The following is a 13,511-nucleotide window of genomic DNA, read 5'->3' as shown; positions in this document are numbered from 1 at the left end:
AGACCACCTCAGACCAACACGAGCTTTAGTCAAGACTTTTCTGAGTTTCTTTCTGTTATTCTGGGCAAACACGACAGAGTTCTTACCCTTGGGGATTACGTATATCGTACATGTTTGTTGCCCTTCCACATATTGTTCTGTCAATGATGTTATTAAGCCTCTCTGAGTCTTTTAGTCTGGAACCTTCTGTTAAGGAGCCAGATCGTGACAGGGGGCAGGCTGTTGATCTGGTGTTGTCTTGTAAGCTTTCTCTTAATGACACTGAACTGCTGGATTTTAATGTCTCTGATCACAAAGCTGTGATTTTTCACACCCTGCTCACAAGCCACCTACCAGTATCCTCTCTCTACCTGTATCCCCTCTCTACCCGTATCCCCTCTCTACCAGTATCCTCTCTCTACCTGTATCCCCTCTCTACCCGTATCCCCTCTCTACCTGTATCCCCTCTCTACCCGTATCCCCTCTCTACCTGTATCCCCTCTCTACCTTTATCCCCTCGCTAGCTGTATCCCCTCTCTACCTGTATCCCCTCTCTACCTGTATCCCCTCTCTACCTGTATCCCCTCTCTACCTTTATCCCCTCGCTAGCTGTATCCCCTCTCTACCTGTATCCCCTCTCTACCTGTATACCCTCTCTACCTGTATCCCCTCTCTACCCATATCCCCTCTCTACCCAATCCCCTCTCTACCTGTATCCCCTCTCTACCTGTATCCCCTCTCTACCTGTATCCCCTCTCTACCTGTATCCCCTCGCTACCTGTATCCCCGCTCTACCTGTATCCCCTCTCTACCTGTATCCCCTCTCTACCCATATCCTCTCTCTACCTGTATCCCCTCTCTACCTGTATCCCCTCTCTACCTGTATCCCCTCTCTACCCATATCCTCTCTCTACCTGTATCCCCTCTCTACCTGTATCCCTTCTCTACCTGTATCCCCTCTCTACCTGTATCCCCTCTCTACCTGTATCCCCTCTCTACCTGTATCCCCTCTCTACCCATATCCCGTCTCTACCTGTATCTCCTCTCTACCTGTATCCCCTCTCTACATGTATCCCCTCTCTACCTGTATCCCCTCTCTACCTGTATCCTCTCTCTACCCTCTCTACCTGTATCCCCTCTCTACCTGTATCCCCTCTCTACCCTCTCTACCTGTATCCCCTCTCTACCTGTATCCCCTCTCTACCTGTATCCCCTCTCTACCCGTATCCCCTCTCTACCTGTATCCCCTCTCTACCCGTATCCCCTCTCTACCTGTATCCTCTCTCTACCTGTATCCCCTCTCTACCCGTATCCCCTCTCTACCAGTATCCTCTCTCTACCTGTATCCCCTCTCTACCCGTATCCCCTCTCTACCTGTATCCCCTCTCTACCCGTATCCCCTCTCTACCTGTATCCCCTCTCTACCTTTATCCCCTCGCTAGCTGTATCCCCTCTCTACCTGTATACCCTCTCTACCTGTATCCCCTCTCTACCCATATCCCCTCTCTACCCAATCCCCTCTCTACCTGTATCCCCTCTCTACCTGTATCCCCTCTCTACCTGTATCCCCTCTCTACCTGTATCCCCTCGCTACCTGTATCCCCGCTCTACCTGTATCCCCTCTCTACCTGTATCCCCTCTCTACCCATATCCTCTCTCTACCTGTATCCCCTCTCTACCTGTATCCCCTCTCTACCTGTATCCCCTCTCTACCCATATCCTCTCTCTACCTGTATCCCCTCTCTACCTGTATCCCCTCTCTACCTGTATCCCCTCTCTACCTGTATCCCCTCTCTACCTGTATCCCCGCTCTACCTGTATCCCCTCTCTACCTGTATCCCCTCTCTACCCATATCCTCTCTCTACCCGTATCCCCTCTCTACCTGTATCCCCTCTCTACCTGTATCCCCTCTCTACCCATATCCTCTCTCTACCTGTATCCCCTCTCTACCTGTATCCCTTCTCTACCTGTATCCCCTCTCTACCTGTATCCCCTCTCTACCTGTATCCCCTCTCTACCTGTATCCCCTCGCTACCTGTATCCCCTCTCTACCTGTATCCCCTCTCTACCTGTATCCCCTCACTACCTGTATCCCCTCTCTACCCGTATCCCCTCTCTACCTGTATCCCCTCTCTACCTGTATCCCCTCTCTACCCATATCCCCTCTCTACCTGTATCCCCTCTCTACCTGTATCCCCTCTCTACCCATATCCCCTCTCTACCTGTATCCCCTCTCTACCTGTATCCCCTCTCTACCTGTATCCCCTCGCTACCTGTATCCCCTCTCTACCTGTATCCCCTCTCTACCCATATCCCCTCTCTACCTGTATCCCCTCTCTACCTGTATCCCCTCTCTACCTGTATCCTCTCTCTACCCATATCCCCTCTCTACCTGTATCCCTTCTCTAGTTTTATCCCCTCTCTACCTGTATCCCCTCTCTACCTGTATCCCCTCGCTACCTGTATCCCCTCTCTACCTGTATCCCCTCGCTACCTGTATCCCCTCTCTACCTGTATCCCCTCTCTACCTGTATCCCCTCTCTCCCCTGTCTACCTGTATCCCCTCTCTACCTGTATCCCCTCTCTACCTGTATCCCCTCGCTACCTGTATCCCCTCTCTACCTGTATCCCCTCTCTACCTGTATCCCCTCTCTACCTGTATCCCCTCTCTACCCGTATCCCCTCTCTACCCGTATCCCCTCTCTACCTGTATCCCCTCTCTACCCATATCCCCTCTCTACCTGTATCCCCTCCCTACCTGTATCCCCTCGCTACCTGTATCCCCTCTCTACCTGTATCCCCTCTCTACCTGTATCCCCTCTGTCCCCTGTCTACCTGTATCCCCTCTCTACCTGTATCCTCTCTCAACCCATATCCCCTCTCTACCTGTATCCCCTCTCTCCCCTCTCTACCTGTATCCCCTCGCTACCTGTATCCCCTCTCTACCCGTATCCCCTCTCTACCTGTATCCTCTCTCTACCTGTATCCCCTCTCTACCCGTATCCCCTCTCTACCAGTATCCTCTCTCTACCTGTATCCCCTCTCTACCCGTATCCCCTCTCTACCTGTATCCCCTCTCTACCCGTATCCCCTCTCTACCTGTATCCCCTCTCTACCTTTATCCCCTCGCTAGCTGTATCCCCTCTCTACCTGTATACCCTCTCTACCTGTATCCCCTCTCTACCCATATCCCCTCTCTACCCAATCCCCTCTCTACCTGTATCCCCTCTCTACCTGTATCCCCTCTCTACCTGTATCCCCTCGCTACCTGTATCCCCGCTCTACCTGTATCCCCTCTCTACCTGTATCCCCTCTCTACCCATATCCTCTCTCTACCTGTATCCCCTCTCTACCTGTATCCCCTCTCTACCTGTATCCCCTCTCTACCCATATCCTCTCTCTACCTGTATCCCCTCTCTACCTGTATCCCTTCTCTACCTGTATCCCCTCTCTACCTGTATCCCCTCTCTACCTGTATCCCCTCTCTACCTGTATCCCCTCTCTACCTGTATCCCCTCGCTACCTGTATCCCCGCTCTACCTGTATCCCCTCTCTACCTGTATCCCCTCTCTACCCATATCCTCTCTCTACCTGTATCCCCTCTCTACCTGTATCCCCTCTCTACCTGTATCCCCTCTCTACCCATATCCTCTCTCTACCTGTATCCCCTCTCTACCTGTATCCCTTCTCTACCTGTATCCCCTCTCTACCTGTATCCCCTCTCTACCTGTATCCCCTCTCTACCTGTATCCCCTCGCTACCTGTATCCCCTCTCTACCTGTATCCCCTCTCTACCTGTATCCCCTCACTACCTGTATCCCCTCTCTACCCGTATCCCCTCTCTACCTGTATCCCCTCTCTACCTGTATCCCCTCTCTACCCATATCCCCTCTCTACCTGTATCCCCTCTCTACCTGTATCCCCTCTCTACCCATATCCCCTCTCTACCTGTATCCCCTCTCTACCTGTATCCCCTCTCTACCTGTATCCCCTCGCTACCTGTATCCCCTCTCTACCTGTATCCCCTCTCTACCCATATCCCCTCTCTACCTGTATCCCCTCTCTACCTGTATCCCCTCTCTACCTGTATCCTCTCTCTACCCATATCCCCTCTCTACCTGTATCCCTTCTCTAGTTTTATCCCCTCTCTACCTGTATCCCCTCTCTACCTGTATCCCCTCGCTACCTGTATCCCCTCTCTACCTGTATCCCCTCGCTACCTGTATCCCCTCTCTACCTGTATCCCCTCTCTACCTGTATCCCCTCTCTCCCCTGTCTACCTGTATCCCCTCTCTACCTGTATCCCCTCTCTACCTGTATCCCCTCGCTACCTGTATCCCCTCTCTACCTGTATCCCCTCTCTACCTGTATCCCCTCTCTACCCATATCCCCTCTCTACCCGTATCCCCTCTCTACCCGTATCCCCTCTCTACCTGTAGCCCCTCTCTACCCATATCCCCTCTCTACCTGTATCCCCTCCCTACCTGTATCCCCTCGCTACCTGTATCCCCTCTCTACCTGTATCCCCTCTCTACCTGTATCCCCTCTGTCCCCTGTCTACCTGTATCCCCTCTCTACCTATATCCTCTCTCAACCCATATCCCCTCTCTACCTGTATCCCCTCTCTCCCCTCTCTACCTGTATCCCCTCGCTACCTGTATCCCCTCTCTACCTGTATCCCCTCTCTACCCGTATCCCCTCTCTACCTGTATCCCCTCTCTACCTTTATCCCCTCGGTAGCTGTATCCCCTCTCTACCTGTATCCTCTCTCTACCTGTATCCCCTCTCTACCTGTATCCCCTCTCTACCCATATCCCCTCTCTACCCAATCCCCTCTCTACCTGTATCCCCTCTCTACCTGTATCCCCTCTCTACCTTTATCCCCTCGCTACCTGTATCCCCGCTCTACCTGTATCCCCTCTCTACCTGTATCCCCTCTCTACCCATATCCTCTCTCTACCTGTATCCCCTCTCTACCTGTATCCCCTCTCTACCTGTATCCCCTCTCTACCCATATCCTCTCTCTACCTGTATCCCCTCTCTACCTGTATCCCCTCTCTACCTGTATCCCTTCTCTACCTGTATCCCCTCTCTACCTGTATTCCCTCTCTACCTGTATCCCCTCGCTACCTGTATCCCCTCTCTACCTGTATCCCCTCTCTACCTGTATCCCCTCACTACCTGTATCCCCTCTCTACCCGTATCCCCTCTCTACCTGTATCCCCTCTCTACCTGTATCCCCTCTCTACCCATATCCCCTCTCTACCTGTATCCCCTCTCTACCTGTATCCCCTCTCTACCTGTATCCCCTCTCTACCCATATCCCCTCTCTACCTGTATCCCTTCTCTAGTTTTATCCCCTCTCTACCTGTATCCCCTCTCTACCTGTATCCCCTCGCTACCTGTATGCCCTCTCTACCTGTATCCCCTCGCTACCTGTATCCCCTGTCTACCTGTATCCCCTCTCTACCTGTATCCCCTCTCTACCCATATCCACTCTCTAGCTTTATCCCCTCTCTACCTGTATCCTCTCTCTACCCATATCCCCTCTCTACCTGTATCCCCTCTCTACCTGTATCCTCTCTCTACCTGTATCCCCTCTCTACCCATATCCCCTCTCTACCTGTATCCTCTCTCTACCTGTATCCCCTCTCTACCCATATCCCCTCTCTACCTGTATCCCCTCCCTACCTGTATCCCCTCGCTATCTGTATCCCCTCGCTACCTGTATCCCCTCTCTCCCCTCTCTACCTGTATCCCCTCGCTACCTGTATCCTCTCTCTACCTGTATCCCCTCTCTCCCCTCTCTACCTGTATCCCCTCTCTACCTGTATCCCCTCCCTACCTGTATCCCCTCGCTACCTGTATCCCCTCTCTACCTGTATCCCCTCTCTCCCCTCTCTACCTGTATCCCCTCTCTATCTGTATCCCCTCCCTACCTGTATCCCCTCTCTACCTGTATCTCCTCTCTACCTGTATCCCCTCTCTACCTGTATCCCCTCGCTACCTGTTCTATGCTTCTTCTCCTGAAGAAGCATACTCTTCTTCAAATCTATATTTGTTTAATCTAAAATCTTAGAAAAGTTTGTTGCTTTTCAATTAATCACACAGATAATTAGTTGTAGTATTTTCGAGCAATTTCAATCAGGATTCTGTATCCACGGCACAGAAACAGCTCTTAATGAAGTTACCTGTGACTTACTGCTCACCGCTGACTCTGCTGCTTGCTCAGCTTTAATTCTGCTGGACCCGAGGTCCACTTTTGATACGGTCGACCACGACGTCCCTTTAAATCCCCTGGGAAACTACGTTGGCATCCTCCCACCTATCTGACAGGTCTTTCTGGTGTAATGTAAGGCAAGCAAACTATCCAGAGGTATACGAGCGTCACGTCCATGAGCTAAAAGGGGAGGTGGGAACCCTGTGCTGGTATGTGTGGTTGTGTTACCAGCCGGGGCATCCTGGGGAAGATGGTCGTCCCATTCTTGCCCAACTCCCAGCAGGTATTTGGAGAGCTCCTCTTTCAGTGCTTCCCTGTAACGCTCCACTGCTCCGTCACACTGTGCAGGATACAGGGCGAGGTGGGCGTTTTGTGACTCGACACTAGATTGCAAAGCTGTTTCACAAGATCTGACTCGAACTGTGGGCCTTGACCAGAATGCAGTGTGTCTGCAGCTCCATGCTGTGGTTTGTACTGTTCAGAGATGCAGCTGTTTGGTCTTTTAGGGGATGGAGGTGGACAAACTTCGTGTATAAATCCATCATGACTAGAACATAACGGTGTCCTTTGGTTGTGACATGGGCAATTCTGTTATATCGGCAGCGACAACTTGGATCGGGGGAGATGGGGACAAGAGGTGCTTGAGGACGGGGCACAGGGGAGCGCCGTGGCTGGCAGGCTATACACTGGGTGCAATGTTTGGAAAGAGGACAGAGGACATAGGAGGCCAATACAATGAGCGTTGTGCCCTGTCCAGTGTCTTGGCTAAGCCAGAGTGACCAGCAGCAGGACGGCCGTGGATGTGATGCAGTATGTCGGGGACGAGTGATGTCGGGATCACTACCTCATCTGTCCCCTGAGGGGAGAGTGTGCCTCGCACCAGCAGCCCATTGGTCACATTGGGGCGCCTGAACTGGGACCACATTTTCCTGAGGTGGGCAGAGGCACCTCGTAACTTCCGTAACGATGGTGGTCGGCCGGCTGTAATCCATGACAAGACCACGGTGAGGTCTGGGTCTGCCTGTTGTTGCTCTACGATGTTCCACTCAGTCGGACAGGTATAGGAAGGGATGGCTGAGAGACGTCAACAGTCTGAGTTGCAGCATTTGAACACGGTGGAGGTGTGAGCTGAGAGTCTGAGTATGTGGGTTGCTTGTAGTTAGTTAGGGCTGGGGGAGGGTGAGCAAGGGCCACGGCAGTATGTGGCATGACTAGAATGGGAGGAGCGCTCTATAGGGCGAGACTGGCGCTCCCGAGAAGGAGAGCGGCCAGGGGAATTAGTGTGGTAGGCCTTGGGGGATGTGTAGTGGGCAGTGAGAGGGTGGTGGCCATGGGTAAACTCACCCTTGCAGTAGGTGGGGGAGAAGAAGGAGTCATCATAGCCGGGAGGCTGGTGAGGGACAGAGTAGGTGTGCCATCGCCCAGGAGAAGTGTGGCGTCTAGGAGGAGAGTGGTCATCACATGATGAAGGATGTCGCCGGGATGGGTGAGATGAGGCACAACAGTCTGATGAGCTGTGCTGGAGGTGGGCACCACCTGGTGTGTGGTGGGTGGCATGACGGGTGGCTGAGAGTTGATCCAGTTGGTCATCCACAGTCCCTGCTTGAGAGTGGCGTAAGGCCTTAAAATCAGCTGGACGTTCAGCAATAGCAGCTGTTAATTTAGCCATACGTAGGTGTTGAGGCAAGACTGGGTGAGATGTGTAATGAGCCGAGCAGCGGCGTGCAGTACCAAGTGCAGACGGTGGAGGAAGCCCTTGCTGACCCCAGAATAAAGTGCATTATGACAGTCAAGCCGAGAACAGAAAAGTATTACCAGATTATAAGATATACCAGAATGCACTGCTGCACGTTAGCTTGTGTATTGTCCATCCTCTGCACCGGTGCTGTGGCACGTCAGCAGAATTGCAGCAGACAGCAAAGAATCTTTGGCCCAAATATGGCCCACATCTGCAGTTATCTTACGGTCCACATCTGCAGTTATCTTGCAGCCCACATCTGCAGTTATCTTGCAGCCCACATCTGCAGTTATCTTACGGTCCACATCTGCAGTTATCTTGCAGCCCACATCTGCAGTTATCTTGCAGCCCACATCTGCAGTTATCTTGCAGCCCACATCTGCAGTTGTCTTACGGCCCACATCTGCAGTTATCTTACGGCCCACATCTGCAGTTATCTTACGGCCCACATCTGCAGTTATCTTACGGCCCACATCTGCAGTTATCTTGCAGCCCACATCTGCAGCTTTCTTGCAGCCCACATCTGCAGTTATCTTGCGGCCCACATCTGCAGTTATCTTGCGGCCCACATCTGCAGTTATCTTACGGCCCACATCTGCAGTTGTCTTACGGTCCACATCTGCAGTTATCTTACGGTCAACATCTGCAGTTATCTTGCAGCCCACATCTGCAGTTATTTTACGGTCCACATCTGCAGTTATCTTACGGCCCACATCTGCAGTTATCTTACGGCCCACATCTGCAGTTATCTTGCAGCCCACATCTGCAGTTATCTTACGGCCCATATCTGCAGTTATCTTGCAGCCCACATCTGCAGTTATCTTGCAGCCCACATCTGCAGTTATCTTACGGTCCACATCTGCAGTTATCTTACGGTCCACATCTGCAGTTATCTTGCAGCCCACATCTGCAGTTATCTTGCAGCCCACATCTGCAGTTATCTTGCAGCCCACATCTGCAGTTATCTTACGGTCCACATCTGCAGTTATCTTGCAGCCCACATCTGCAGTTATCTTGCAGCCCACATCTGCAGTTATCTTACGGTCCACATCTGCAGTTATCTTGCAGCCCACATCTGCAGTTATCTTGCAGCCCACATCTGCAGTTATCTTACGGCCCACATCTGCAGTTATCTTGCAGCCCACATCTGCAGTTATCTTACGGCCCACATCTGCAGTTATCTTGCAGCCCACATCTGCAGTTATCTTGCAGCCCACATCTGCAGTTATCTTACGGTCCACATCTGCAGTTATCTTGCAGCCCACATCTGCAGTTATCTTGCAGCCCACATCTGCAGTTATCTTGCAGCCCACATCCGCAGTTATCTTACGGTCCACATCTGCAGTTATCTTACGGTCCACATCTGCAGTTATCTTGCAGCCCACATCTGCAGTTATCTTACGGTCCACATCTGCAGTTATCTTGCAGCCCACATCTGCAGTTATCTTGCAGCCCACATCTGCAGTTATCTTACGGTCCACATCTGCAGTTATCTTGCAGCCCACATCTGCAGTTATCTTGCAGCCCACATCTGCAGTTATCTTACGGTCCACATCTGCAGTTATCTTGCAGTCCACATCTGCAGCTTTCTTGAGGCCCACATTTGACCTTGCATGACAGCGCTGACTCAGGGTGAGTGTGGCTGCCTTAACTCAGCCACACTTGGGTCAGGTTTGGGCCACATCTGGCCCACATAGTATGTGCCGTAACCCGAGTCAGGCCGGTTCATAGCATTTGGGCCACGTCTGGCCCACACAACACTTGCCAGTGCCGTGACTGAGCCGTGAGTAGCAGAGGTGGCCCAGATTAGGCCCAAATGTGTCTGCTATGTGGGGACGGCGTCTTGACAGTAGATTTAAATATTAGAAACCGTTTACAGGCTGTAGTTCTTCTGTCCGCCGAGTGACGTCATGATACGTCACTTGGCGGAGAGAAAACAATTCACGAGCGGAAACTGGACAGACAGACAGACAGTGGTAAGGTTAAAAATCAGTGTGTGTGTGTGTGTGTGTGTGTGTGTGTGTGTGTTGGGGGAGGGGGGGGGTTCCAAAAAAGCTTCGTCTATCCCTAGTTTGTCCTCGCTGCTCATGTGGTAGGTAAACAAACCTTGCATTAAGTCGTACATCAGCTGGGGTTCCCAGGAGTCTACCTGACGGGAAAGTCCTTCTGGAAATGGGCCTTGACTCCAGTGTAGAGCCGCATGGCGTGAGAGTCCTGCTTCACTCATGTCCCCATTTGTAAAAAGGTCCAAGTAGGCTTCAGCTTCTGTCAGGTAGGGGGCGCCATTACTCTCCAGCACTTTGCATCATGGGTGCTGCAGGAATAATGACACGGTTGGTTTAAGACGTCTAAGGCATTTGTGTGTGCATGTCTGCTTGGTACAACGTGTGTGTAGGGTGACGGGGTGGAGGTGGAGGTGGAGGTGGGGGTGGGGGTTAGGAAGCTATGCATGAATGGGGGAGATAGGCAGAGAAAACCCAAACATTAATGAACACTAGGTGCATCGTTGCACTTCCGCCTGACTCCTTCAACACATTTCCTACACTTCATTATTTTCTTAACCTGTCGCCATTTAGCTACATAATTACACCAATCCACACATAATCAAACAAATTAGCCTTTATGTTAATTCCCGGCTACTCAATTATTTGAATAAAAGCCAGTCATAATTACAGGCAGAGATACTACAAGAGAACAATGGGGTGATGGTACATCACTGGGCCAGACTTCCTCCTCTCTAAGGAGCTGGAGCCGACTTGGTGAACTGGAGGAAGGCAACGCTGACATATATGCTGATGGAGGTGCTGCTGGAGGTGGTGCTGCTGGAGGTGGTGCTGGAGGTGGTGCTGGAGATGCTGGTGGAGGTGATGGTGCTGGAGGTGCTGTGGACGTGCTGGTGGAGGCGATGGTGCTGGAAGTGCTGTGGAGGTGATGCTGGATGTGGTGGTGGAGGTGGTGGAGGATATGCTGCTGGAAGTGCAGTGGAGGTGGTGGTGGAGGTGCTGGTGGAGGTGATGTGCTGGAGGTGCTGTGGACGTGCTGGTGGAGGCGATGGTGCTGGAAGTGCTGTGGAGGTGATGCTGGATGTGGTGGTGGAGGTGCTGGAAGAGATGCTGCTGGAAGTGCTGTGGAGGTGGTGGTGGAGGTGGTGGAGGAGATGCTGGTGGAGGCGCTGGTGGAGGTGATGGTGATGGAGGTGCTGTGGACGTGCTGGTGGAGGCGATGGTGATGGAGGTGCTGTGGAGGTTATGCTGGAGGTGCTGGTGGAGGTGCTGGTGGACGTGGTGGAGGAGATGCTGCTGGAGGTGCTGCTGGAGGTGGTGGAGGATATGCTGCTGGAAGTGCTGTGGAGGTGGTGGTGGAGGTGGTGGAGGAGATGCTGGTGGAGGTGCTGGTGGAGGTGATGGTGATGGAGGTGCTGTGGACGTGCTAGTGGAGGCGATGGTGATGGAGGTGCTGTGGAGGTTATGCTGGAGGTGCTGGTGGAGGTGGTGGAGGAGATGCTGCTGGAGGTGCTGCTGGAGGTGGTGGAGGATATGCTGCTGGAAGTGCTGTGGAGGTGGTGGTGGAGGTGGTGGAGGAGATGCTGGTGGAGGTGCTGGTGGAGGCGATGGTGATGGAGGTGCTGTGGAGGTTATGCTGGAGGTGCTGGTGCTGGAGGTGCTGATGGAGGTGGTGGAGGCGATGGTGCTGGAGGTGGTGCTGGAGGTGGTGCTGGAGGTGGTGGAGGATATGCTGCTGGAAGTGCTGTGGAGGTGGTGGTGGAGGTGGTGGAGGACATGCTGCTGGAGGTGCTGGTGGAGGCGATGGTGATGGAGGTGCTGTGGATGTTATGCTGGAGGTGCTGGTGCTGGAGGTGGTGGTGGAGGTGGTGGATGTGCTGCTGGAGATGGTGGTGGAGGTGGTTTAGGGTTTACGGCGCTGCTTTTGCAGGGATCGGTCCTGCGACCTTTTCCCTCAGCTCTCCTGCACTAAGAGGAAAACAGGGGACAGAGCTGCTTCTGCCAACACCTCAGTTAACGTCTCAACCTTTAACTGAAGAAGTTAACAATTCTAACACGCGCCACGGCGACACACTGACGTCATCACGCATGGAATGACGTCCAACGTCCCTGAAAGCGTCGCCGCGTCTCAGGAGTTTTGTTCCGCGTCGTCGTCATGACAGCACTCTTCCCACAGCACGTCACACTCAGGGGACGGGAGACTGCACCCAGTGGCTGGTGAGCGGCTGGTGTAACTGGAGCAGATCATCTCTTCACCTCCACCTTTCCTGTGGTGCTGCACAACCAGACAGGTCAGAAAGCCCGTCCACACCAGGGATCTGGACCCAGCTCCACCTCCCTTTTACTTTCTTCCACCTCATCTGTTTATTTGAGTGAGACGGCACCGGCCGGCCCTGCTCGGCTCCGAGGGGGGCGGATGTGACCGTTACACCAAGTGTACGGGACTTCCGTTCATCCCCGAACAAAGACTCAGCCACGACCCACATGGCAGGTCAGAGGCTCGCGTGCAGTCCTCACGGCCCGAGCCACGGGACGTCGGTTTGGTTTGCTTGTTGGGTTTGTTCCTCTGGGCCAGTCTGGACTACCCGGATTACACCGCGCCTGTTGGGCTTCACACTGATGCACCGGGAGGGGGGCTTTGCGCCGTCCTGGTTCAGGGTCATAGCCTACACCTGCAGAGGCTCGAGTCCAGCTCAGACGAGGTATCCTGCACACAGACTCGGGTTCCTGGCTCTGCAGCGGGCCACCTCGAGGGGCCTATCTCGGTCCTGACGGACCGACAACCCCTCACACACGTGACGTCTTCAGCAAGACTGGACCTACGGACCGACAACACCTCACACACGTGACGTCTTCAGCAAGACTGGACCTACGGACCGACTACCCCTCACACATGTGACGTCTTCAGCAAGACTGGACCTACGGACCGACAACACCTCACACACGGGACGTCTTCAACAAGACTGGACCTACGGACCGACCACCCCTCACACACGTGACGTCTTCAGCAAGGCTGGACCTACGGACCGACAACCCCTCACACACGTGACGTCTTCAGCAAGGCTGGACCTACGGACCGACCACCCCTCACACACGGGACGTCTTCAGCAAGGCTGGACCTACGGACCGACCACCCCTCACGCACGTGACGTCTTCAGCAAGGCTGGACCTACGGACCGACAACCCCTCACACACGTGACGTCTTCAGCAAGGCTGGACCTACGGACCGACCACCCCTCACACACGGGACGTCTTCAGCAAGACCGGACCTACGGACCGACCACCCCTCACACACGTGACGTCTTCAGCAAGACCGGACCTACGGATCGACAACCCCTCACACACGGGACGTCTTCAGCAAGGCCGGACCTACGGACCGACCACCCCTCACACACGGGACGTCTTCAGCAAGACCGGACCTACGGACCGACCACCCCTCACACACGGGACGTCTTCAGCAAGACCGGACCTACGGACCGACCACCCCTCACACACGGGACGTCTTCAGCAAGACCGGACCTACGGACCGACCACCCCTCACACACGGGACGTCTTCAGCAAGACCGGACC

Source organism: Lampris incognitus, chromosome 12 (genome assembly GCF_029633865.1).
Source record: "Lampris incognitus isolate fLamInc1 chromosome 12, fLamInc1.hap2, whole genome shotgun sequence".
Lineage (NCBI taxonomy): Eukaryota > Metazoa > Chordata > Actinopteri > Lampriformes > Lampridae > Lampris > Lampris incognitus.
This window is presented reverse-complemented; position numbering follows the sequence as displayed.